At 34.4% G+C, this 27,091-nt stretch overlaps 1 protein-coding gene and 1 pseudogene across 1 annotated transcript in view; both read right to left on the reverse strand.

Annotated features, from left to right (window-relative positions):
• FSTL5 (follistatin like 5) overlaps positions 1–27,091 on the reverse strand; it is a 996,384-nt gene that overhangs the window by 488,380 nt on the left and 480,913 nt on the right.
• LOC122731616 lies at positions 349–814 on the reverse strand (annotated as a pseudogene).

A 27,091-nucleotide genomic window follows, 5' to 3' on the forward strand; every position in this document is an offset into this window, starting at 1 on the left:
GAAAATCATCCCCTTCTTTTAGTTGTATAAGATAATAATGTGAGAGTATAAATCCCCAAGTCTTTTCTTACTATTAATTAGTAGAAACCTGTTTTTCAAACAACCTATATCATTCAGGCAAAATTTCATACATCATTCACTTGATTTATTTCTATGCTGGAGTTTATTTAATATCATATATATATATATATTTTTTTTTTTTTTTGCAGGACAATGAGGGTTTAGTGAGTTGCTCAGTGTCACACAGCTATAAGTGTCAAGTGTCAGAGGTCACATTTGAACTGAGGTCCTCCTGAATTCAGGGCCGGTACTTTATCCACTGTACCACCTAGCTGCCCTGGACAGAGTTTAGATGATTCCAATTTTGTTGGCCACATCCAAAGCATCTTAGTCTGGAGCCAGTTGGACATAGGCCTTCTTCTCTCCATCAGGCCTGATCAGTGTCTTGACCTTGGCCACATTGATGTTATAAAGCTTCTGTACAGCTTAATTAATCTGATGCTTGTTGGCCTTGACATCCACAATGAAGACAAGCGGGTTGTTGTCCTCTATCTTCTTCATAGCAGACTCAAGGGTCAAGGGAAACTTAATGATGGCATAGCGGTCAAGCTTGTTTCTCCTCGGGGCACTTTTCGGAGGGTACTTGGGCTCCCTTCGAAGTCTTAGAGTCTTGGGTTGCCGGAAGGTGGTGGTGGGGTGTTTGCATCTTCTTTTTGTGGCTGTGGATACCCTTCAATACTGCCTTCTTGGCTTTCAAGGCCTTGGCTTCTGTCTTGGGGCGAACAACTGCTTCCTTCTTAGCCTTTGGCGCCATCTTGAGGAAAGGCTCACTTGATTTATTTCAATGCTTTTTAAAGTAATATGATATTTAAGTAAGTCATTAAGCCTGCTTTGCTCTGAGTTTTGTCTTTAAAATAAAATTTTCCTTGAAAATAATTAAATGCAAGAACTTTCTTGTTGATAATAATAATAAACAAATAATTCAAGGCAAAGGCTAAATGTGCTGGTATGAATTAAATAAAATGTTCTTGCATTTTTCAATGAACTGATGCCCCCAAATAATGTTATATGAGTAAAATTGCATAATTGTAAAATGCCTCCAAATCAGTTTCACATTGTCTGTAAGTTTTTATTCCACTAAGAAAAATAGTTCTCCATCAGCATGCTACTCTGAAACCTCATGGAGGCATGGAGGTAAGGCAAGATTATCAAAAGCCCTACCACTTGAGTACAAACACCAACATATTTTACTCATTTGTTGGAGGTTTCAAGTATGATCCAGAGATGAAGTTTCATTCTGTTGATAGATCAGCCCAGCTAGTTGGCCTGTGTCTCTGTGTCTGTATATATACATGTATATATACATGTATATATGTAGTGTATATTCATTCACACATACATACATGCACAGATACATATTATACACACACAGAGTCACCACAAACTACAAGCCAAGTTAATAAGATATAGAAGAGTTGCCATTTATTTGCTAGCGGAATGATTAACCAATATGGATTGTCATAGCTTTAAGAATCGTTGGTAAATGGTATGCTATTTGCTTCAACACAAATATAAATACAGGTTGGCCTCCTGTGGTCATTCAATAATTCATCAAATATTTCAAATATTGAAGATAGCAGCATGGCTTAGTGGATACAATACTATTGGAATTGGGAAGACCTGGGTTCCAACCCCACCTCTGATGCTTACTAACTGTAATCCTGAGCAAATTATTGGGCAACTCAGCCTTTATTTACTGATCTATGCTATAGAGAAAATAATACCACCTGTTCCACAGAGTTATTAGAAAGATCAAATATATATATATATATATATATATATTTATATATATTATACATATTTTGCACATCTTAAAGCACTATAGATATATAAACTACTAACATTACTTGTAGCACATGAAAGTATTGTTCTTCACTCCAAACAGAATTTATTTTGAAATATTTGCACCTTGCAAGTCATTTAACCCAATTGCCTCACCAAAACAAAATTTTTTTTGCACCCGTTAGCCCATTTTTCTTTGAAATGACAAAAGGTCCATTTCTCATTCATTTTAGTCAATACAAATACAGAAGCCAAATCTAAAACATACACCATGAGAACAACACTGTCAAACAGCAACTTTTAAAGGAGGGGTTAAGGGACTTGAAGTCATATAATATTAGGAACTTCTAGTAATAATAGCTAGCATTTATATAATGCTTTAAGTTCTACTAAGTACTTTACAAACATTATTTAACTTTATCCTCACAACAATCTTAGGAAATAAATATTATTATTCCCATTTTATAGATGAAGAAACTGATATATAGAGGTTAAATAGATTGTCCAAGGTAACATAACTAATAAGTATTTGAGGCTGTATTTGAACACAGAATTTATTGACTCCAGGGCTAGTACTTTAACCACTTCACAACCTAATTGTAAAAAGCAAATAAAATAATAGCTAATATTTATATAACACTTCAATATATGCAGTGTACTGCACACATATTATCTTGTTTGATCCTCACAACAACTATGAAAGGTTGGTGCTACTATTAACCCCATATTACAGATAAGGAAACTGAGGTAGAGGTTATGGGACTAGCCCAGTGTCACACAGATAGTTAATCTCTAAAGTAGGATTTGAACTTAGGCCATCTGTTTTTTTTTAAAAGAATAGTTTTTTTATATTTTTCTCAATTACATGTAAAAACAATTTTAACATTTTTTTTACAATTTTTGAACTCCAAATTCCCTCCCTTCCCCCTCCTTGAGAAGTCAAGCATTCTGATATAGATTATACATGTGCAGGCATGCAAAATATACTTCCATATTAGCTGTGTTGCAAAAGAACACATGGAACACTCCAAAAATTAAAGTAAAAAATGTTTCCATTAACATTCAGACTTTATCAGTTCTTTCTCTGGAGATGGATGGAATTTTTATTATAAGTCCTTCTGAACTATCTTGAATCATTGTATTGCTGAGAATAGCCAAGTCATTGAACCCAGGTCTTCTTGAATCCAAATCTATTGCTTTTACCCACTGTACCATCTAGATGTTTCATGTAATAAGAGAAGACTAAGGGGAGAAATGATACTTTCAAATATTTGAAAAAAGCTGAAATAAACAAATAATTAGATTTATTTTTCATAGCTACAGTAATTAGAATACATAGAAGCTATATGTGCACACTCATTTCTGATTTCTGCTCAATAGAAGTGCTTTCCAAGTAGAGCCATCCAAAAATCAATGAAAAAACCATTTCCTAAGTCCATGCCTATAGTGGAAGCACTGTATGAATTTCTGTGATAGAAAGGCAATAATTAAACCATTAACAATCTTACGTTCTGTTGGGAGGAAGAAACATGTACATATATAGGTATATGTCAAATATTTACAAAATTCAAAGTTAACTTATCTGGGAGCCATGAGGGGAAGGAACTATCAATTGATGGAGATCAGGGGAGGATTGACAGAGATAGGCAAACAGGAAGCAAGCCTTGAATCAAACTAAGGATTCTGAGACCTAGAGATGATGAAGAATTCTATACCATGTAAGAGCACAGAGATGAGGCACAGAGGAGCAACTGGATTCTTCTCATTAGTAGCAGCTGTAAAGCAGAATAGACTTAGCAGGATCTTGAGGGCACTATCAATGAGATGATGGACCATTACATAACATTTTTTTTTTCATTTCTAAAATGAAAATTTACAACATTGGCCCATCTAAAACTCAGAGAGTTGTTGCGTGAAAATAGTCATAAACTGTAAAGCGTCAGAGAAATCTGAGTTGTTAACATTTTATCATGGTCTTTGGACATTATACAGAGATGAGGCACAAGGGATAGAGCACTGGATCTGCAGTCAAGAAGTCATGTGTTCAAATATAACCTCACACTTACTAGCTGTGTGGCCTTGGGTGAGTCACTTAACTCTGCCTCAGTTTCCTTATCTATGAAATGAAAAAGAGAAGGAAATGACAAGCCACTCCAGTATCTTTGCCAAGAATACTCCAAATGGGATCATGAAGAGTCAGACATCACTGAAACAACTGGGCAGCAAATGTGTGTAATAAAAGTATGCTAGATTTGGAAGCAGAATGCCAAGTTCGGGTTCCTAGCTTGGAAAGTTTCATGTTGCATGACTATGGACAAGTCACTTACCTGAGTATTTCTTCTCACAATTCCAAATTGCAGACAGGAATAATTCTATGACTTGCCTTATAATAGTGTGTGGGAGAAATATTAAGTATTTTGAGAATATGCTATTATTATTGTTTTTGTTATCATTATTACTGCTATTGCTATTATTATGTGGTATGAGGTCAGACTAGATCTCTAAGGTTCCTTCCAATTTCAAAATTCTACAAGATGTGATCCTAAAGTGTTAATATTATATTCACCTTCAATAAAGTGTTCATTATTTATGTAAGCTAGTATCATGATCATATGCATAAGTATCATACCTTACTTTATTATTATCAATTCTATCAAAATGTGTATATTCTCAGAATTATCCCTCTACCAAGGTTTAGATGTGACAAAAACTCAGTTTAGTGTTCTGCTGGGTCTAATAACAGCCTAGAAACATAAAAGATTTGAGTTTAAATCTTAGGACAGTTAAAGAGTCTGAATGTATAGTCTTTGTGAGATTACTGCAAGAAAAAGGCTTTAAACTATATAAATGTGAATTATTATAGTCTTTTTAAAATTATTTTTAGTCTTCTTGGTGTCCTAAAGGCATTTGGGGAGGTATAGAGACCCTTATACAGGAAATATTCTCTGTGGGAAGAGTGACGACCTCCAAGGGAGTTCTCCCAGTGCCTTACCTTGTGGTCATATTTAATGATACAAAAATGATTATGATGGTCAAATGCCATTCACATTATAAAGAAATATCTTTATCATTCTTTGGTGCTAAGGTTAAGCTTTATCCAGATTTAGCTAGAATAAATGGGTTGTTTCCAAATGTACACTGGAAAATTATTTTTGGAAACTTTTCCTTGATATAAAGCAATTTTAATGAAAATTTAATTTATCTCTAATACGACTTTAATGGTATTTTTTACATTACTATTTTGCCTTTCTCCAAAAAAACCCCACTTCCTTTTCTTAATGTAGAAGTACTTGAAGCATTATACTTTCTTATCCTCAACAAATGCAATTGCAGTACTTTTAATTTGTCTTTAATATATACTGAAATCCTTAAAATTCAAAGAATCTAATTTTTCACATTTCCATTTTAAAAGCCAATACAATTTGTTTCTTAGGACATAATTATGTCTTCCTTCTGTGCTTTTAAAAAAAGTATCTGAAAAATTCAATCAGTTACTAATAGAACACTTCTACATATTTTGAGAGAATTTTTTTAAAATTTTGTACTCTAAAGAGAAGGTCAAATGGTTTGATTAATTGCCTTAAAATACATATTGAGTAAAAAATAGAGAAAGCTGCCACATTAGTACTAGATATAAGATTTTAAATTATGGACAAGACCAAAGTACAAATTATTTCAATCAAATTACCCAGACTAATTTAAGAAATATAAAGAACTTAGCCTAGAGTACTTAGGGCATGGCAAGAACAAGGAAGTTGTATGGCATCTGAGTGCCACACATATGCAGAAAAGAGAACACTTGAAAAGATATTGCTTATGGGAGATGTAATAGTTGTTCTAAAATATTTGCAGGGCCATCACTTGGAAGAGGGGTTAGACTAGTTCTTCTTGAGCCCAGGGGCAGGGCGGGGGGGGGGGAGAGAAACATCTTGAATAATGTGTGGACATTGCAAAGAAACAGATTTGCTCTTAACATGAGGAAAAAATAGTCCTCATCATTTTTTTTTTAAAACTATTTAAACACATAAGGAACTATCTTGGAGATTACAGTTTCTCCAACATTTAATATCATCAGGCAAAGACTAGATAACTATTTTGCTGGCTATGTAGGAAAGTAGGTATTTTTTTTTCTTTTGTATCATGTATGCCTTGTAATAGATCATTCCTGAGGTCAAAAATGTAAGGGACTACCTTGGGATATTACAGTTTCTCCAACATTTAATGTCATTAGGCAAAGACTAGATGACTATTTCGTTGGATATGTTAGAGATTAGGGATTTTTTTTCTTTTGTAACATATATCCTGATGTCCCTTCCAACCACAAAATTCCAATTTTTACGAAAAAACAAACAAACACAATAATCACTTGAGATTAATTATTGTTTCTCTTTGTCTTACTGGCTGCATATTGTACAATAAATTTGACTGGAAGGTTTTGTGGAAATTAGTTCAATTCTATTGTTTTGCTGAAAAAGAAACTGAAACCTAGTGATATTTAATGATTTGCCCAAGGTCATAAAACTAATAAGTGAAATATTTGTTATTCAGTCATTTCATTTGTGCCTGAATCTTGGTGACACCATTTTTTTTTGTCAAAGATACAGGATTGGTTTGTCATTTCCTTTTCCAGATTAGGAAACTGAGGTAAAAAGGGTTAAGTGACCCAAAGATGACCAATTTGAACTCAGGTCTTCTTGACATCAGGCCTCGCCCTAGCTGCTCCAAATAAGTGGAATAGATTGGATCAATAGGATTAGAACCCAGTTCTTCTGACTCCATTCTGTTTCTACTCTATATTGCTACTTCAATAAATGAATGAATGAATAAATACACAAATAGACAGATGAATGCATGAACGAATAAATGAATAAACCACACTGATCCAATTAAAATTAGCATAGGGTTTCAATGATATATTTAGTGATTAAAATTGATTAGAAATACAAAGGTAGTTAAGGTCCATTCTGTAATCACTTGGCTAATTATGCTGTAACATATTGTCAATTACCCTCTACCACACTGTCATTGCCAACTGCCTACAAGTATGATCTAGAAGCAGTAAAAATGATTGATGCTTTCAACATTGGTGGATTTGTTTCTTTCAGATTTTTAGTAAGCATAAAATTAGGGTAACCACATATCAGAGCATTTAGCTTTCTTAGACCTGGGGAAATGACTTTAGACATTCAATGTCATGAGATTACAAACTAGAGATAAAACCCTGCTCCTAAATCATGGTATTTACTGGAATGAAATAATAAGAATGAATATTATAATGTATATTGATATAAAGCATTTTAAAGTTTACAAAGCACTCTTCTCATGATTATATGAGATAGGTGATATGCTTTTTATTATCCCCATTTAGCAGATAAGAAAACTCCCAGAATCCTACAGCTGACAAATAGTGGAGATAGAATATGAACCTCAGTTTCTAGGTTAGTAGTCTTTTCATTATTCTACACTACCTGTCAAAGCATTTTATCCTTGAATAAGTGTATATGTGAGTCTCAGAAGTGATACTTGATTCTAGTTCCTTCTGCTATGAGGTTGACTCTCTACTGTGCTGCACTGTCATAAATATTGCTATAGGTGTTAATATTAATGATAGCATTTATGTAACACTGAATTTCCATTTCACAAATGTTTTTCATTGCATACTTTGAACTACCCTGTGAAATAGCTGCTATTAATCCTCATTTTGTTGTTTATCCTTTGTTCTCCAACAGGACCATGACATCAGGAGGTAATGTCATGATTTGCAGTGAATTGGATTTAAGTGATGGAGGGCTGTGCAAAGTCACTGGCCTCACTTTCTCCTCCAGAGACATACTGCTCCAGTGGCAAGATATACATCAGAATAACTGGAGATGGCTCTGGATGTTTGAGGCAAGCAGGTTAAGTGACTTGCCCAGGGTCATGCAGCTATTACGTGTTAAGTGTCTGAGTCTGGATTTGAACTCAGGTCCTCCTGATTCCTGGGCTAGGGCTTGTGATCTATCCACTGCACCACCCAGCTACCCAATCCCCATTTTACAGATGAAGAAAACTAAGCCAAGATGTTAAGTGACTTGCCTAGCTTAGAGACATAGTAAGAATCTAAGGGAGGATTTATATCATGTAATACTGATTTCAATTAGAATTCTCTATGCACTATGCCACCAGCTCCCTCTATAGATTTGGGAAAGAATTAGTTAAATTGCTTCTCTCCCAAGATTATGTGTTCTTTGATATATAGATAGATAGATAGATAGATAGATAGATAGATAGATAGATAGATAGATAGATAGATAAGATAGATAAACATTATTCATAATCTCTGAAGGAAAGTCTCTTAAAATAGGGGTGACATACACATTTATATCTGACATGTATTTTTATGAGAGGCATTGAGGCAGTAGGGATAAAGGGAAGGCCTCAAAACCAGATAGTACCATGTTCAAATAAGACTTCTGACACCTAATGGCCTTTTGAACCTGGGCAAATCACTTAACCTCTCAGTACTATAGGCAACTTAAAGAGCAGCAATGAAGTTATTGATCTGCACTGGTAAATAAAGAAACTCCCTTTACCAGTGCAGATCAATAACTTCATTGCTGCTCTTTAAGTTGCCTACAGTACTGAATCTGAAGTCTGGTTCTCATAACTATCTTGATGTTTGAATATTTTGCACTATTCTATTGTATTTGATATTTTTAAAAATGGCTTGACCACCCCCCGTCCCAGTTTCTCTGCCATGATGTTAAAAATGCATTTTAAATTAACAAGGGATTATTTTATCTTTTTTTTTTTTGCTATTGTGAAATTATTTCAACCCAGATCTTCTAAAATGACTTATTCATACTCAAAAGGTTAGTGTATGAAAAAGCAAGGATTGAAATTTCAGGTCTATTTTTCTGTTTACTTTACCAATAACACCTCTACAACACCTTTTCTTTTTCCTTTTGCTTACCTCTAGGCAAATTGCAATAGCTCTGATTCAAGTAAAGTAAATTGAGGCTACTAAAAAAGCCAGAAAAAGAGATCAAATTATGTCTCTCTCTCTCTCTCTCTCTCTCTCTCTCTCTCTCTCTCTCTCTCTCTCTCTCTCTCTCTCTGTTTCTGTCTGTCCCTAAAAGGTCTCTGTCTGTTCCTCTTTGTGTCACTGTTTCTATCTCTCATTCTCTCTCTCTCTCTATCTCTCATTCTCTCTCTCTCTCTCACACACACACACACACACCTACTTGAAGTGCTTTATATCTATTAAATTATTTCTCCTCCCTCCCTAGTCCCAAATGGACTGTAGTTAGTATGTCAGTGATTAGAGGTCAAACAGATCATTTTAAAGCTCTGTGGATTTAATTGTTATGATACAGATATTTTCACTGCATATAGGAAAGAAATTATGAAAGGCATTAACTGTTTAGAACTCAGGAGCTCATTCATGTTAAACAGTTTATAAATTAAGTTTTCTTTTCTAAATAATCACTTGGTTTATCTCTGACAATGAAGCTCCAAACAATTTCAATATGACGTGTCTAATGATTCATTTATCCTTCAGCAGGTTTACTATATAATATTTCTGCCTCATGAAATATAGCAGATTCAACTACTACATGCCTCGAACAACAACTACAACACTTAGCACTATGTGTGCTTTCAGTTTTGTAAAGTGCTTTAAATACGTTATCTCATTTAATCTTCTCCCTCACTTCACATTATTCCTAGTTTTGTCCTCATAAAGTAAATGCTGCCATTTGAGTTATGGGACAGCCATCACAACTTGTACCAGGAACATTTTGCTTTACAATTCGAGTCATGATAATCAAGAAATTCTGAGAATCTTCTCAGACTATCTTAAAATCTTTCAAATTTTATCTTGAAATGATTCTACCACTATACTGAATATTGTACATGCAAAGGCAATTCTTTTAAAGAATATGCCTTTCTCATTCAGTCTCATTAAAACAGATATCTTATTGCTTTAGTTCACAATAATTCAGCTGACTCCATATTCTTTTACATATGCAGCTATAAAACATCTGCTATGAATACTTCCTTCTAATGTTTTTCTTTTTAGGAATACAATATTCCCCATTCTCCTGAAAATAAAAAAAAAATACATTTATGTTGCCATAAATTCTTAAATTACCTTTTGCTGATATACATGTGGACACACTTTCTTGGGGGTGGGTGTGTAGATATGTGTGTGTATGTGGGGGGTAGATATGTGTGTGTTTGTGTATGTGTAGCTAAGTGATACAGTAGATAGAGTGCTGGTCCTGGAGTCAGGAACACTCATCTTTATGAGTTCAAATCCAGCCTCAGACACTTACTAGCTGTGTAACCCTGGGCAAGGCGCTTAACTCCGTTTGCCTCAATTTCTCATCTGGAAAATAAGTTGGAGAAGGAAATGACAAACCATTCCAGTATCTCTGCCAAGAAAACCCACAATGAGGTCACAGAGAGTCAGAAAGGACTGAAAAATGACAACAAAAAATCTATATCTATATTTATGTCAATCTATATATAGACACAAACATACACACACACAAATATGAATGCACAATAGGGAAAATAGGAGAATCACTGAATAGAAGAGCTGGAAGGGAAATAAAAAATCATGCTCATAGAAGATAAATAACTTTTCTAAGGTCCTATTACTAGAGAGTAGCAGAGGTAAAATAAGTTTGCAACTCTCCTGGCTGGAGTCAGGGCCCTTTCCATGTAAGTTTTGGGCTAGTATGTTAATTCTGACCTATTAAAGCCATGAAAGCAAAAACAAGAAATCAAGAAATCAAGATTTTACATTAATAAGTGCACTTTTTTGGGGGGGAGGTGGGACAATGAGATTTAAGTGACTTGCCCAGGGTCATACATCTAGTAAGTGTCAAATGTTTGAGGCTGGATTTGAACTCAGGTCCGCCTGAATCCAGGGCCAGTGCTTTATCCACTATGCCACCTAGCTGTTCCCACCTCTTTGGTTCCTAATTTTTTTGAGTGTCATGTAACCCACTGGAAAACTGCCAATGCCTATGGAGTCTTTGCTTCTTAGAAAAATATTTGGAATATATAAAATAAATGCATAAAATCACAAAGGCAAACAATTATGCTAAAATACATTTATCCAAATTAAGGCAAAAAAAAATCTTTGCAGATCTCGAGTTAATAATCCTTGATTTTCATCATTAATATTGATCCTATAAGTATCCTTCCTTCCCACCCCAATCTGGAAGAAATAACATTCTGCTTTTGAAATAGGAAATTTATCCCTCTCTACTAGCATTTATTGAGAACTACTGAGAATGTTGGTAATTTTCATTTAATACCACTTCTTTTGGAAAATAACACACACACACATATATGTATATGTATATGTACTGTATGTTCAAAAGAGATTCTAAGATACAATTCTTTAAAGTTTCTATTCTAGGCAATATAAAGTAAAATTTTAGGAAATTTTCACAGAGAAAACAAAAAAAATGTTAGTAAACATCCAAAGGGAAATAAAAAGAAAACATTAGAAAATCGTGTTTTCTAAAACATCAATAGCTCACTCACTAAAGCTTTCACTAATATAAAAAAAAACATGCTATAGAAAATTTTAAAAGGATGAAATGAAACAAACTTCATTGTTTTTGACTAAAGTATAAAAGTTTTCTGTTTAATTTAGAAGTCTTAATGTTATCCTGTGGAATTTATGTTTCCATTTAAATATGGAACTTTTGGGGGGATATTTAAAATGAAAAATATCAGTAGAAGTAATCAATAGAAACCTTGAAATAATTTTAAAAAACATGTTGATTTAAAACATTTTGATTTCATTTCAAGAAAATCTATAGAATTCTCTGTTAAAAGTAAATTAAACTTCTTTGCCTATTAAAGGATTGATTTTTCTTTATTAATTGACCTTTTTCTGTATGCAACTGCTCAAAACCTAATAGCATATGGCTATGATCTTAGAAGTTGTTTAATTAGAGAAATTCTCACTGAAGGTGTGAAAGTTCTGATCTTGAGAGAGATGCAAAAATGTTCATTTTCACCTTATGAGAAAATAGCTGATGAATTTCTTTTTAAGTATTCACACATTTTGTTTTTGTTTGACGATGAAAATGGAAAAGAATATCTTTCCGTGTATGCATATGCACTTTATAAAAATCCTCCTTTTTCAGTGTTTAAGAAAACCAAGGGACCAAAAACAGAAAGCCAAAATTGTATTTAAACTAAGGGCTAGTTCTATTATCCTTGTTTTGCAGATAAAGAAACTGGGGCAAATAAAGGAAGAGTAACCTCCCCAAGGTTAAAACCATTAGGATGTGTCAGAACCAGAATGTGAATCCAGATATTTAAAGACCACTATTATTTCTCCTATAACATATTGACCCTGAAAGCATTTATAGCCTATGAAAAAAATGTATTCTTTACCATACAGAATATATACGTATATATACATATATATATATAAAGAATAATTATATAACTAACAAAATGTTTTCTCCCTTGTACCCTTACTTTATTTTTACAATACATTAAAAATAAGAGATTGTTATATTTTTTGTTTTGTCTATTACTGAATTTAATTAGATACAGGATTTTTATCTGAGAGACTGAAAATTGTTTGAGTTAGACACAGATTTCTAGCACACTTCACAAATTCCATTTTATTTTTTCTAAGACATTTTGAGCTAAAACTGTCCATGCTTGTTCCAAATACAAAAGGTAATTAGTTACTATATTTTGGAACAGATCTCCAGAAAGCTGAATAATAGATTACAAAAATGACATATTTAGAAATAGTTTTAGTTTTCTTTCCCATTCTTGTTTTGTTATTGTAAGACCAGTATCAGTCAAAGTCAATATTACAAGTTGGACTTTACACTATTTCAATCCTGGATTTCATCAATAGAAGTATATGGCAGCAGCTAGGTGGCACAGTGGATAGAGCACCCGCCCTGGAGTCAGCGGACCTGCGTTCAAATCCGGCCTCAGACACTTGACACTTAACTAGCTGTGTGACCCTGGGCAAGTCATTTAACCCAAATTGCCTCACCAAAAAAAAGAAGAAGAAGAAAAAAGAAGAAGAAAGAAGGAGAGAGAAGAAAGAAAAAAGAAGAAGAATATGGACCAGCAATGCAGAGTATAACCTTTTTCATAGCTCAGTAGACTATATTAATGATTGTTGTTAAAATGTAAAAAACAAGTAAAAACATAAACTAATTAAAACTAATTAAAAAAAATTAAAAACCATTATCTGAAAGTCTGGTCTTTGGCAATGAGCCTTCTAAACTTAAGTAGAATGTTTTCCACTTGACAGGTGTGAGTTTCAGAACCATACCATCACTTGATATTTAATGATACACTTTCACCTTCCCCCTTTCTGTCCTGCACAGAGTCCTGCCTCCCAAATTACCACAGATCTGTGCTGTCATCAATGGAGGGAATCCCAGGCTCACCTCACCAACTGTTCTGAAGCTTAGGGAGCTAGAGAGTTGTCTAGGACAACGAGCAGGTAAGTGAATTGTCCAGTTCTCACAATCAATGTTGTCAGAGACAGGATGGAGACCCACATCATCATGATTCTGAAGGTTGTTTCCTAGGCACTTGGATATAGTCTTCTCAATAATTCTCAACTTTGTTAAATAAACCCGCTTTGTTTAAAATCACAGAATCTCAGTGTTGGAAACAAGTTTGCACTCCTTAATTTGCTAGAACTCTATTCTACAACATCCCTAGGAAGCAATAGACATCCTCTACTTATGAGGAACACCTTCCCCTGTAGAAAGACTATAATGAATGAAACAGAAAAAATCAAATTCCTAATCCATGTGACAATTTTTCAAACACTTGAGTATAGCTTTTCGTTCCTAAGTCTTCTCTTCTCCAAGCTAAAAATTTCACAGTGCCTTCAATTTCTCCTTGTATGACATGTTTTGGTGTTGTTGGACTCCCCCACTCCCCCAGTCATTTTATCATCCTGGTCAAATTCCCGTGAATATCCTCCAATTTGTCCATATTTTTCCTTCCTAAAATTTGACACCCAGAATCCAACAGGATGATCTGAGCAGGGCCAAGTACAAAGGCATACTTATATTTTTTTAATTTTTCTGGTAAATCATTACTTCTACATATTAGGACATGGGCTTTTCAATAACATTTAAATCTATAAAATAAATACCCTATGTTTAGAGTTACATAATTGCAGTATCCCATTTTCTGGAAAATCATGTCATTCCTCTATTAGTAGAATGTAATAAAAGAGACATTATAATAATTAATAAAGTATGTAATACAATGTTGTTGTTGTTTTTTACTTCTGTGTCACATTTTGACTGAAAATGAGCTTTTCACAATAAAGAGCCTCAGATATTTTGCACTCAGATTCTTGGTTTGCTACACCTCCATCCTATACTTCATCATTGGATGTTTTGAACCCCAAATGTATTTTATAATTGCCTCTATATTTTTACATATAATATAATTAGACTTGAGAATTATTCTAATTTACAAATATGTAACTTGTATCCTATTATTCAACATGTTAGCTATGTGTCTTTGTGTTGTCCACAAATTTGGTTAATAAGTAATAATCATGGAGTGCAGCTAGGTTGTACAGAGGATAAAGCACTGGCCCTGGATTCAGGAGGACCTAAGTTCAAATCTGGCCTCCAACACTTGACATTTACTAGCTGTGTGACCCTGGGCAAGTCACTTAACCCTCAATGCCCTGAAAATAAGTAATAATAATGATAATAGCTAACCTTTATATTATGCTTTAATGTTTGCCAAATGATTTATAAATATTCTTCCATTTTATCCTCACAGAAAGCTGGGAGGCAGGTACTATTATTATTCCCATTTTATTGATGAGGAAACTGAAGTAGATGGGTTAAGTCCAGGGTCATACAGTCAGTAAGTAACCCAGGCAAGATTTGAACTCTTGTCTTTCTGACTTCAAGTTCAGTGTTCTTTCCACTGTGACACTTATTTGCATAAACTTTCCTTGTCTAGTCTAGGCTATTGAGTCACCCAATAAACACAACATAACCAAGGGAAAGCCTCTAGAATATTCCAATAGAAATATCATTTCAGGCTTTTCTCATCTAACTATTTAAATGTAACCAACATTTCTCCAACCTTTCCATAAAGCGATCATTAAATACTTTGTCAAAAGCCTTGCTAAAATCCAAGGAATATCTGTGAAGCATGAGTGACAACTAATTTCTCCTGTGATAACACTCTAGTAATCTTGTCAAGAAAGGAAATGAGGTTTTAAACTTTCATGACTCATTCTTGATGAACAGATGATAGCTTTTAGTGATCACTACTTACTTAAATGCTCACAATCCCTTTAATAATGTATGGTAGAATTTTGTCAAGAACCAAACTTAAGCTCACTGGTCTATAGCATGAAGAATCTACCCTATCTCCATTTTGAAAAAGAAGATAATATTTGCCCATTTCCAGGTGGGAACCATATCTTCCATTCTCCATTTCCCCCACTAAAGATTGATAATAGCAGAATAGCTGTTCCATAAACTATTTCTTTCAGTGTCTCAGAATAAAATTCACCTTCAAATAATGACAATTATACTGTAAACAACTAAGTGTAATTAGGCATAAGTTCTTTCATGGTGGCATTGTCCTCAAGCAACCAGGAAGTGATGTCAATCGCCTAAGTCTTTAGTCCCCTGAGATAACCAAGTTTCAAACAAGGTTCCAATATGATTTAAGGAAAATTAACCAACCTTTTTTTTTTTCTTAGAATATTGCTTCTACCAGACTTCAGATGCAATTTCATGTTTATCTCTCAGGCAAGTTTGGAGAGAAACTAGCTGTGCTTCTTTGGCCCAAATTTAGAGTATGTGAAATTAAGAAATATGAAATAAATGAATACATTTGAATGAATGTGTTTGTTGACTTGAAATCCATCTAGAAAGGTTGATAGAAGGTAGGCTATTGAGGGTTTTGAACGACAAGAAAGAGCTTATATTGTACACTAGAGGCAATATAGAGGTACTGACACAGGTGAGGAAAATGTGTGTGTGTGTGTGTGTGTGTGTGAGTGTGTGTGTGTGTGTGTGTGTGTGTGTGTGTGTGTGTGTAGTGAGGAGGAGAATTAAAAATCTTAAACTAGAATTAGTCTAGTTTAAGAGGAAATGGCAATGATAGTTGATCATACTCAGTTTGCTATTTTTCTTTTTCCATATGCATTACAGCTTTCCACTAATTCTGAGTACCTTGTACTAACATTTAGAAGACAAGAGCTTTTGACCCTACTGACTGAGGCTGCAAATATCCTGCTGTGTTTAGTTCATGGCATCACCTAGGTTAGACAGGATTTTGGCTGGCAATCAACAATTAACTATGCCAAGTGCCATCCAGTAACAACAAGAATGAGGGGTCCACAGGTACAATAACTTTGTTAAGGAAGCTACCAGCATGTATGCAGCATGACTTGTTCTTTTTAATGTGTCTTTTCAGCAACTTTGAATAACCTTTCACAGGGTAAGTTCCTTAGTGCCATAATTTAGAATACAAAGCAGGATGTTATTTATTTAACTGGGCATTCATTTTTGTCATGTGACAACTCCCAGACATTATAAGTTCTATTTGAGACAGATACAGGTTACACAAAAGGGTAGGAGGAATGGGATAGAGGTGGAAAGGAAGGGAAAAAAAGGACATTGAGAAGAAAGGATGGGAGGAAGTAAGATGAATATAAGAAAAAGAAAGAGTAGAAGGAAAGAAGGTTATGGAGAAGGAAAGGTGGAAGAGAATGAAGAGGGACAGTAAGAGAAGGGAGGGGAGAGAACCTTTTTTTATAGTGCAGAATAGATTTGACAGTCAATTAACATTCATTCAATTCTCTACTCCATGGCTTTTTTAAAGCAAACCACCACAACAGAAATAAAGCTTAGGAATTTCTAATTATTTCAATTTTAATGCTATGTGGTTTTTTGCCCAATCTTTAAATGCTATTATCGTTGTTGTTCAGTCATGTATGAATCTTCATGACCCCTTTGGGGTTTTCTTGGCACAGTATCGAAGTGGTTTGCCATTTCCTTCTCCAGCTTGTTTTACAGACGAGGAAAGTGATGCAAATAGGGTTAAAAATATTTGACCAGTGTTACACAACTATTAATGTCTGAGGCTGGATTTGAACTCAGGTCTTCCTGACTTCAGGATCAGTACTTTATCCACAGTAGCACCTAGCTGCCATTTTAAATCTTATTACCCATCTACTATTTAAACTATCATTATTAAGCACCTAATATGTATACTTACAACAAGAATTTAGTAAATCAACCAGTGTCTACTAAGTCATAACTATGTGCAAAGAAATTTACTAAGCAATTAGGATACAAAGAAAAGCAATATTTGTACCAGTCTTTCAAGAGCACACAATCTAAGTACTGTGCTAGGCATTTTGCAAATCCCACAGTGCTGTACAAGTATCAGTGATAATGATGACAAAGATATTTGCCTTGTCCTGAAAGGAGCTTAAAATCTATCTTTAAGGGAAATTAACATATAAACTACTTACTATAAAACAAGTTAAAATATAACTTTATGGATAGGAGAAGTCAGAAATGTTAAAAAGATTTGAAAAAAAAGGTGGCATCACCTCTAAATGGGAGGAAAGACTTCTGAGAAGAATAGCATTATTTAGGCCTTAGATGAAGGGAAAAAAATTGTCAGGAGGTGGAGATGTTGAAGAAGTCTCATTTAGGCATGGGGGAGTTATGTACAAATACATAGAGGAAGTAGAAAGTCAGTAAGATTAAGAAAAAACTGAGTACTTCAATTTGGGTAGACAATAGACTGAACGGTAGGGAGCAATTAAAAGTAAGGCCAGAAACTGAAGGTGAAACCATACTGTGGAAGGAATTTGAAGACACATAAAGCAGTTTTCAAATTTATACAGGAGGCAATTGGGAGTTCTTACAGGCTTTTGAGTATCTGTGGTGATGTGATCAAATTCATTTATTATGAAAAGTAGTATCATTATGGTTTATGAAAGGCACTGATTGGCATATAAAATAATGACCTCTAGATTCAAGGTACTAACAGTCTATTTGGAGAAACAAACCATATGCACAAAGAACTATGATATAAAAGTATATTGATATCTCATGGAAAGCTGAAAAAGTATTATGAGATTTAGAAGAGGAATAAATTACATCTCCCTGTGGTAATGAAGAAAAGCTTCAAGGAGGAAAAAAAGAATATAAGAGGATTCATAGACATATTTTAGTGTTTTAGAAGAAAAAGGATGAAGCTTCCTTGGTGGACAGTGGTGATATCATTTTGCTATGTCAATAGCTTGAAAGGGACAAGTATTTTTTATCATGTTAACTTCATTGCCTGCTTTGTGATATTCAATTCTTAGAAGGAATCTAGTCCCTCATTGTCCCATATTACTTTTAGTTATGTTGTAATTCTTCTCTTCTCTAGCCCCTGTGTAAAAAATCAAAAACAAATAAAAACAAAAACTAAACAACAAAAGGCCTCTGCAATCATTGAGGGTATTGTGTCACTCACTGCTTGGGTAAGTGGTTGTGACCTATACATTCCTCTTCCTGTATTAATTGAGTTACCATGCACCTCAGTTACTAGGAATCTCAGTTATGGGGAGATTACAAAATAGTATTTACATAGCACTCTAAGGTTTGGGAAACACTTTACATATTCTATGTCACTTAAACTTCCAAAATACCCTCTTTAGATAGGGGTGTTATATCTATTTTCAGATGAAGAAATTGAGGCTTAATATGATTGTTAAGGCTACTCCTAGTACTCCAGGAACTTTGAGGAACTTTCACTGGGATGGGTACAGACTGCAATCTCTTCTTTCATATCACTTCTTTAACTCTTCAAATCTTTACTTTATAATTACCCTTTTCTCATGTAAACACTGTGATTTGAACCCAAATAGTCATGGGCTGCTTATCCAGGTCTGATTAACACAATTAATTTGATGTCAGAGTGGTTGTACGTATCCAGTTGAGTGTCTTAAGATCAGTTAATAATCATTTATTAATGTCTACTATGTGCTGTTCCCACAGTGCTAGGCCTTATAGATATAAAAGAGGCAAAGACTTCCCTCAAGAAGTTCAAAATCCAAAAGGGTAGACAACAAGCTAACCAACATGCATGTACAATTTATATAGGAGATAAAAAGGAAATAACAGGATGTGGGGAAAGACTTCCTGTAGATGACAGGATTTTAATTGTGACTTAAAGAAAACCAGGGAAGCCAGTATGAGGAGATAAGCAGGGAGAGCATTCCAAGCTTGGGTAACAGCCAGAAAAAAATGCCCAGAACTGAGAGATGGAGTGTTTTGTTTAAGTAAAAATAAGGAGGCATTGCTACGGGATCAGAGTATGTGGAAGGAGTAAGATGAAGACTGGAAAGGCAGAGGAAGAGGTAGGTTTATTGAGGGCTCTGAATAACAAAAGATTGTCCACTTGACACTGGAAGCAATAAGGAGCCACTGGATTTTACTGAATGGGGGTGGGTAGAGGGAGGTGATATGGCCTGAGCTATTTAGGAAAATCACTTTGTCAGCTAAATGAAGGATGGATTGGCATAAACTTAAAGCAGACAGACCTATCAGTAGGCTATTACAATAGTCTAACTGTAAAGTGATCAGGGCTTGTATCAGGGTGTCAGCCCCATCAGAGAAGAAAAGAAGGTGTATTGGAGAGATCTTGCAAAGGTGAAATTGACAGGTCTTGGCAACTGATTAGATATGGAAGGTGAGAGAGAGTGAGGAATCCAACAGGACTCCATTTGGCACAAAACGGACAAACTAGCAGAAATGGGTGAAAGTTTAAACAAAATACATTTAGACTTTAAAGGAAAAAATATTAAAAATTAGAGTCATCCAAAAATAGAATGGGCAACCTCAGGAGATAGTGAGTTCTAATTTCCTGGAAATATTTTCAAACAAATGATGTATGATTCCTGGTCAGACCTATACAGGAGATGGAAATATGAATCCCTTTTTTTTAACAGGATGGATTAGGTGGCTCTTAATTTCCTTCTAACACTGAAATCCTATAATTCTTGGTCTTATCCCTTTATTTTGTCTATTATCTTGAAAAATGAATATAGCATTGTGTGACTAAGAAAAAGCCATATATATATAATATATATATATGTATGTGTGTATATATATATGCACACATACATATATACATACATATATCTCCAATGTCAAATTTTTAAAATACATTTTTTGACTGTTTTATTGCTTTTGATTTACTAAGTACGTTTAACAATTGATCACAAACTGGATTTCACACAAGGGGTGATAAATTAAACATTTTGCACCATTTTTATATTAATTCTCAATATATTTGGCATACACTTCTGCAAGTGGGGGGAGGAGGGATTCAGAAAGTGATATAAGTCATATCTCTTCAACCACCACACTTGATTTATTTTCTTTTTGTGCTATCTGAACACAAAACCAAACCAAACAAAAAAAAAAACAATGAGACAAATTCTTTCCTTGTCAAAATTAATTCTATGAAAAACTAAGCCCTCAAAAAATGGCACATGACTCCTTCAGGATAGTAGGATATTGTTTACAGTTATTTCAGACCATATGAAATTAATACTTTAAGATGTAAAGCTAAGAGATTTAAATATACTGGCCAGTTAGCTGGATAATTGCCAAAATGCCACTTCCTTTCATGTAGATACAATCTTAGTGTCCCGAGACAGCCAAAAAATAAATAAATAAAAATTTTAAAATTCATTCCTTCAGTAGTGGAAGAGGCCGTAGAAATCACCAATACAGAAGCCAGGTTTATGGGAGAAGAAAATCAAACCTAGGGCGAGCAAAGTGACTTTCCCTAGGACGTAAAGGATATGACAGAGATGAGATTGTCAACCAAGATCTGTCTTGAAAGTCAGCACTAGCTCTATCATACTGTCTTTCTGGGAATATCATTTGTGAACTTTGGGGGATGCTGAATGATACTTTTTCTGGATGATCAGAAAAATGGTAATAGGATTTTTGTGAAGTCTTCTTTCTTCCCCAATGTTTTTTGGATATGTTTTGGATATGGTCAATTATTTAGCTTGTGATTAAATAGAAAGGTTTGGATTGGTTCAGTAAAAGCCCACATTTTACTTACAAACTTTCTAAATGACTGAGAAGAGTGAGGCCTGGATGTTGTACTGAATTATGAGCTTTGCACAGAATGTCCACCTGATGAATCCTGTATGGGAATTGTCGAGGGAATGGGCAAGAACAAAAAAAGGAGAGAGGCAGATGCAACAAATCTCTCAATCCAGGAAATCCAGCTTGCTCAAGAATTGAGCAAGTCATTTTTTCATTGGTTCCCAATTAGAAATGGAAATTAATTAAATTTAGATTACAGTAACATAAATTCTCCAGTAAAGACTTGTTTTTTCACCATAATTTTCAAAAAGAACCAATTCCTTGATATTGGAGGTCCAAAGCAAGGTTCAGTTTTAAGCAATAACTATATCAACATTGATGTAGTTATTCTGAACAGTCTGAGGATAAAGTATGGTTTCATCAATGGAGGGAAGGAGAAATCTTATAAATAACTATTTAAGCCAGCAGAACAAAGATGATTCAGAGGGTTACTATTATTGGTGAACACAAGATGATCGTCATGAATTTTCCAAACTGCCATTGCATTTTTTATTTCATTCATCTAGGTGCACAGTGGATAAAGCACTGGCCTTGGATTCAGGAGGACATGAGTTCAATCCAGCCTCAGGACACTTGACACTTACTAGCTATGTGACCCTGGGCAAGTCACTTAACCCTCTTTGCCCCACCAAAAAAAAAAAAAAAGAAGTTGAAACCACATTAAATTTTATTCTAAATGAATGGGCTGCATTTCCCCTGTAAAGCACTGTTTTAAGCTACTGTGATCAACAGGGTTATGATTCCAGCCTATAACTTTGAGTTAATATTTTTAATAATTTAAAGCAAAATTTCCCCTGTAGTCTCCAGTCCCTCAAATTTAAAACCCCCCCTCAGGCATTTTCATTTTAGGAGGTTACTTTAACATTATGAGATCAACAGAAGTACTGCTTAATTACTGATAAACAGCCCCTCACACAAAAGTGACTGATATCAGAGATGGAAAAAAAACCTTGGTGGCCAAATAGTTCAACCCATAGATGATTAAAATCCCCTGTGAGGAATGGTTCCAAGTACGGATAGTGCTATGCTCCTGACTAGTGGAGGACTTCTGTTTCTAGGCAATGATTGAACTGCTTCCACTTGAATGTCTTAGGAAGATTCTGATGATTACCTGGCAAGATAAGATACCTGGCACCAAGGTCCTTTGTTGAGCTGAACTGCCAAGCATTCAGAGTCTAATGCAGAGTGCAGCTCTGAGGGAATGCCAAATTCACATGCCTAGCTAAAAGATTATTTTATAGAGAACTTACTCAAGGAAAGAGTCAATGCAGTGGTCAGAAAAAGTGATACAAGAACACTCTCAAGGTCTCTGTGAAGCACTTCAGTATTGATTGTGAGACATGGGAGGCAGTGGCACAGAACCACCCAGCAATGGCGTGACCACATGAAAGAAGGTCCTGTGCTCTATAAGCAAATCAGAATCGCAGTAACACAAAGCAAGTGTGAGCTGTGTAAACCCAAAGACATCTTAGGCCCAGATGTTCGAATGGACTACTTGTGCCCAACCTGTGGTAGAGCCTTCCAAACTCGTATTGCACTAATCAGCCATAGCTGATTTTTTTGAAAATAAAAGAACACCAACAAGAATCCCCTACATTGCAATGCAATGAGCCTTTATTTAAAGAATTCAGGTATGAAAAATCCACTCAGTTCCTAGGCAGGCCACTCTACTTTAGGATACTTCTAGTCATTAGGAAACATTTTCCTCTCATATATTAAGCTTATTTTTTTTCCTCTCCATGACTTCACTGCAAAGTTTCTTGGCCCGCTCTGAGGGCAAATGGAACAAATCTGATTTGTCTTCCAATAACAGAACTTCAAACACTTCAAGAAAGTTATTATGCAGTAAACAAGCATTTATTAAGTGTTGACTATGTACCTAGCACTGCATCCTCTTCTGTATCCTCTTCCTAGTTATTGCCATGCCATATCTTCCTAATATAATGCAGTTTTCCATGAGGATTCTCTCAAATTAATATCTAATCTAAAGGCAACCGCCTAGCAGTGGCCCTCAGAGTTAAGATTTTTTTCTCCTCTTAAAAGTATTACATATAAAATAGCATTTTCAATGAAGCAAACACTAGGAACCAGCATACTGGATACAATAATATTTGATATCAGTCCTATATTGTCAAAGTTAAAGAAGACTACTCTACTTTGGGTTAACCTATTTCTTTTATTTTAATATAAACATTTTTACTTAAAGTTTTGGTTCCAAATTTTTTTCCCTTCTTCTATCCCTCTCCTCACCTCTGCTTGAGGTAGTAAGCAATCAAATATAGGTTTACATGTGCAACTATGTACAACATTACCATATTAGTCATTTTGAACAAGGAAAATTTAAAAAAAATCAAAGAAATAAAATAAAAATAGCATGCTTCAGTCTCTGTTCAATCAATACCAGTTCTTTTCTTGGAGGTGGATAATATGCATCATCAATTTGTCCTTTGGATTGTCTTGGATCATTGTATTTCTGAAAATAAGTGTCATTCACAGTTCTTCAAACAATATTGCTGTTTTTTTTACATAACGATCTCCTTGCTTCTGCTCACTTCACTATACGTCAGTTCATACAAGTCTTTTTAGGCCTTTCTGAAATCATCCCACTTGTTATTTCTTATAGCACAATGATATTCCATCACCCTCATAAACCACAGTTTGTTTAGCCATTCCTCAATTGATGGGCATTCCTGGTTTATTATTTCTAATGTGTTTTTCAAGGCACTTTGCTTAGGTGTTTTCTGGAAAATGTCATATGAAAATAAAATGTACCAATAAGTAAAATTAAAAAAAAACTAAATTGCTAAACAAAGTTTGACTGTTTTTATTTGGGGAATAGGAAATAAAACTGATTATCAAGATACAATGTAAAAATATAAAGCTTTGCTAAAACTATAGAAAGAATTTACAAAATTTTTTTTCAGATAATATAGTGTGGCTAAGAATACCACATACTATATGTTAAGGACCCATATTTGGGAAGCCCTATGATGTGCAGAGAGCTTTATCTAGTCTGTAATTTATATTATTAGAGAATTTCCTAAGGCTCAAGAGATTAAGAGATTTAACCATGCTCAATCAGCTAGTGTCAGAAGCAGCTCTTTTTTGACTCTGTTTCATAGCGTTTCTCTACTTCATCAGGATTCCTCTCTATCAATGCAATTTCAGGCCATTTAGGGAATTGTAGTTTTATTGGTATAGGGACACTCCCACTGATGTACACAGACATCTGGGTTCTGAAAGGTTTAGTGGCTTCTCTGTGCTCACATAGCTAGTATGTCTCAGAAGAAGGACTTTGGATCAAAGATCTAAAGATAAAAGGAAGAGTAGAAATATTCTAGAATAAAACCCTCATTTTGCAGATGATGAAAGTGGCTTGAATCCAGTCAGTGCTTCTGACTACAGCCCAACATCCTATCTACCATCTCCTAATGTTCCATTAAATATTCTACTTATGTTTAAATCCAGAGTTGGATTGTTTACTAAAATTTAACATCATAAGTTTCTCTCTCTTCTTCCTGTTTCTCTACCTCCATCACCATCCTCATTCTTGTCGTCATCGTCTCCTCCTCCTCCTCCTCCTTCTCCTTCTTCCAAGTAGGCAATTCCCCATGAAAATACTCTATTATTGACTACTGATACCCTTCAGAATTATATAGTGTCAGAGATTTATTTCTGAGGGCACTGTGGGGATTACACAGGCAGTATACATCAGTCAAGACTTCAACCCACATTTTCTGATTCCAAGGTCAATTATCTCTCCAATATGACTTACTGCTTCTAAAGAACTTTAAATACATAAATGCATACATGTGTATATATATATATATATATACATATACATATAATATATTTACTTTTTCCCAAAATAGGTAGCCATAATTAAAACCATTTTAGGTAAGAGATCAATAGAAATACCAATAGATAAAACATTTATTAAATGACATACTGAATAAGCCTTAGCAATTTCTAGTTCCTAAGAAAGAATTAATTTCTGAACTTGTAACATGAATAACATACATTATTGGATAAATATTACATTTTAATTGTAGGAAATTTGACACCTTGGGCTTGAAATGTTCACACTGACATGCAAACTTCATTTTCTCTAAAAAAAAATTAACCCTCTTTTAAAGTATTTCAGCCTATGTACCCTATTTTGTCTACAAACTGAATGAGACCTTTAATACATATGAAAGATGCTGATAAATTATTCATTCCTTCCATCGAATAATATTCCAGTAAAGATAAACATTATCAAAGCCCAATTTCAATTAGCATTTAAATAGACACATATTATTGTTTCAAACTGTCTGTTCCATCTTTCGGAAGAGCAATATCTAATGCAACCTTATAAAGCATTACAGCAAAATTAATCCTAAAAGCATCCAAGAGGTCAGCAGAAATCACTTTTTCAATTATCCCTGGATCATTCAAACATGTACAGATGTAATGATAATATAGTAACCAAGAGGAGAGACAGGAGAAGTCACATCACACTTTATAAAGATACTGTTAAGCACTGAACAGCAAGATTTCTTTTTTTGTTTTGTTTCGTTTTGTAGGGTAATGATGGTTAAGTGACTTGAGCAGGTCACACAGCTAGTAAGTGTCAAGTGTCTGAGGGCACATTTGAACTCAGGTCCTCCTGAATCCAGGGCCAATGCTTTATCCACTGTGCCACCTAGCTCCCCCCACAGCAAGATTTCTAAATAGCAATTGGCAATAGATTATGCTATTCTTCTACATGTCAGTAACTGGTTGCTAAATAATTTAAAAGTTATATAACAATTTAAACATTTATAATTTTAATGGTGGTCTTAGTCTCAGTGAAACATGAAGATGTCCTCGGAGACATTCCATAGTCTGAAATAGGGATTCTTATCTGAATGTGCTAAATTTAGCTTTGCTATTTTCTACCTCTGTGACCATGGGCAAGCATCTTTAAGTCTCAATTTTTTTTTCATTTTTATAACGAGTGTTGTACCTCATGACCTCCAAGGACCCTAAGAGCTCTACTAATGATCTTATTATTTCAAAATTTCTGGGCAATGAGCATCATTCTCAAACAAGGTCTGAAAAAATCTGGGTCCAAGAAGAACAAGTCTAGATTGTTGAACATATTGATAAGCCAAATATTTATTAAGTGCTAACTATATCCCACTGTGAAAGGCATCCAGCACACAGAGGAAAAATTAAGAGGATCTCTCCCCTTAAAGAGCTTAAGTCCTATGAAATAAGAATACAGGGGACTATATAGTCATACACAGAACACATACAAGGCACTAGGGTGAGGAGGAAGGTCAAGAAAAATTTTGTGCATTAAATGACACCACAGCTGAATATAGAAGGAAATTAGGAATTTTAAAAAGTGTAGGTGAAAAGGGAATCCATTTTAGATATGAGTTACAGTCTAGGAAAAAGCATAGAGATAGAAGATAGAGTAACATGTATAAGATAGTACAAAGACAAGTTTGACCAGACCATACAGTGTGTTGAAGGGGAATGATATACTATGAAGCTCAAAAGATAGGATAGAACCAGGAAGTAATGGACTTTTCTTTTTTTCCTCTTATTTTATTTCATTTTATCAATCCTATGTAAAAATGAACTTTATAAAAATGTTTCTAATTCTCTCCCTCTATTCTTCCCCTCACCTTTCCCTGAGAAAGCAAGATAATTGATTTTGATCATACATGTGAAGTCATGCAAAAATATATTAGTCATTTCAAAATATATTAGTCATTTCAAAAGAAAAATTTTTTTAACAAGAAAAGTTTTTTAAAAGTAAACTTTGATCTTCATTTAGACTCTATTAGCTCTTTCTCTGAAGGTAGATAGTATTTTTCATCAAAATAACTTCAGAATAATTTTGAATCATAATTTATTATTTTTATTCTATTACATCTCTACATATTACCAACAAAGATCAGCAGGAAGAGATACAGAAATTCCATTTAAAATAACAGCAGACAACATAAAATACTTGGGAGTCACCCTGCAAAGGAAAATGCAGGAATACCATGAACACAATTACAAAACATTTTTCATACAAATAAAATAAAATTTAAGCA

This window comes from Dromiciops gliroides, chromosome 6, assembly GCF_019393635.1.
Source record: "Dromiciops gliroides isolate mDroGli1 chromosome 6, mDroGli1.pri, whole genome shotgun sequence".
Taxonomy (NCBI): Eukaryota; Metazoa; Chordata; class Mammalia; order Microbiotheria; family Microbiotheriidae; genus Dromiciops; species Dromiciops gliroides.